This window comes from Enhydra lutris, unplaced genomic scaffold (assembly GCF_002288905.1).
Source record: "Enhydra lutris kenyoni isolate GAN:26980312 unplaced genomic scaffold, ASM228890v2 scaffoldscaffold99, whole genome shotgun sequence".
Taxonomy (NCBI): domain Eukaryota; kingdom Metazoa; phylum Chordata; class Mammalia; order Carnivora; family Mustelidae; genus Enhydra; species Enhydra lutris.
The window spans coordinates 177,049-179,023 of NW_019154183.1; the positions used below are offsets into that span (position 1 = coordinate 177,049).

The 1,975-nt window shown below is 35.0% G+C and overlaps 1 long non-coding RNA gene across 1 annotated transcript in view; it reads left to right on the forward strand.

Annotated features, from left to right (window-relative positions):
- The first annotated feature begins 795 nt into the window (after window positions 1–795).
- LOC111139319 overlaps window positions 796–1,975 on the forward strand; it is a 4,397-nt gene continuing 3,217 nt past the window's right edge. Inside the window, exon 1 of the long non-coding RNA XR_002640084.1 lies at window positions 796–854. This is a non-coding gene — a long non-coding RNA (uncharacterized LOC111139319). The remainder of the gene's footprint in view (window positions 855–1,975) is intronic.

Sequence of the window (1,975 nt, forward strand, 5' to 3'; positions counted from 1 at the left end):
ACTTCCTAGTGTCCCTTTCTTCCCACCACAAGTGTATCGTTGTTCTGACTCATAACATACATTAACTGGCCTGCATTTGAACTTTACATAAACATAATGCATGTAGTGTATATNCATGTAGTGTATATGGCTTCTTTCATTCAACGTGATGTTTATGAGATCCATCCATGTTTTTACATGAAATTTTACTTCATTCATCCCCATTGCAGATTATTCTATGAATCACAATAGTTTGTGTTCTCCATTAGGTAGACATTGGGTTGTTTCTAGTTTTGGTCTAAAGAGTGCTCTTGTGAATATCTCTTATGTTTCTTGGTGAACATATGTATGCATTTCTCCTTAGGGGTGGACAGAGCTTTACTTACAATTGTTAACTTTACAAACATTTTATTAAGTTTTAATTATTTAATCAGTAACTTTCGAAGACCATTCTAAGCCTAATAAAAAACACTCGTTTACTCTGTAACGATTGTATACTTCCTAGAGAAAGTCCTAGAAAATGATCTAGGAATCTAAGAGAGTCATGAGTTTAATTCTAGATTTTCATAATGCCCTTCAGCCCAGAGATATTTCATGTTTTGGTATACTTCTTATCAGGTAGTTTCTTTTTAACCCTGACCAATGTACTTGAGTTCTTTTTTTCCCCACTGAGAACTCTTTAAAGCTGTCTAATACAGGGCTGCAAATTGGCTGCAAATGTATTATTAAACCAGTGTAATTTAAAATAAATACATAAAAGTACACACATAAATGTGTTTTTAATTTAAATTGATCGCTAATATTTTTAATGATGTCTGTTGAATTCTTGACAAATCCACAAAAATTTACTGTGCTTGGAGGTAAACTTCCAAAAGGTAAGGTACCTTCCCTTTACCATGACTTGACATTAAAAAAAAATACAATAATCCATTGATGATTTAATTTTTACTGATTTAAAAGCTTAAGGTTTAGTTCTTAATGGCTATTTTACAAATAAGTCATCATTCTGAACATACCATTGTATAACCTTTTTTTGAGAGGAAGGGGATTTTGAATTTTATTACAATTTCAGATTTTAAATTGTGAGCATAGTGCAGAGAACTCTCTGTACTCTTAACCAAACTCAGTAGTTTTTTAGCACTTTGTCCCATTTGCTCACTTGCTTTACATAAATGTATTTTTAAACAGTTTAAGAGTAAATCATAGATATCATTCTCCTTTAACCCAAATACATTGTTATGTATATCCTAAAGTATAAGAATATTCTATTACATAACTCCAGTATAGTTATTAAAGTCAGGAAATTTCACAAGGTTCCAGAACTAATTATGAAATTTAGTTATATTCAAATTTCTGCATTTCTCTTATTAATACCTTTTGTAGTGAGGTCCTCCCATCCCCCACCCCAAATCCAGGTTTAAGACTCAATCCAGGTTTACACATTTAGATTTTTCTTTAATCTTTTTTTAAAAACTATTTTAGAGAGAGAGAGAGAGGGGGAGGGAGAACAGGCGGTGGGGAGGGACAGAAGAAGAGAGAGAATGAGAATCTTCAGTCAGACGGATCATGACCTGAACCAGAATCAAGAGTTGCTGCCTAACTGCCTGAGCCACCCAGGCACCCCTTGATTTTTCTTCCATCTGAAAAGGTTGTTTAGCCTATTCATTTATTTAATTATTTATTTATTTGAGAGAGAGTGAGTGAGCACACATGCAAGTGCAGGAGCCGGTGAGGGGGAGGGCAGAGGGAGAGAATCTGAAGCAGACTGTGCACTGAGTGTAGAGCCCCATGCAGGGATCAGTCTCACGACCCTATCATGAGGTGAGCCGAAGTCTCATGTTTAACTGGCTGAGCCACCCAGGCTTCCTTCCTCACTCTGTTATTATGCAAGTGGGTGTGGATCTTTCATGACCTTAAAATTTGTGCAATATATATACTAATTTGTGGAATAGTCCTGTTTGTCTTTGATGTTTTCTCTTTTAATGACTGTTGTGAT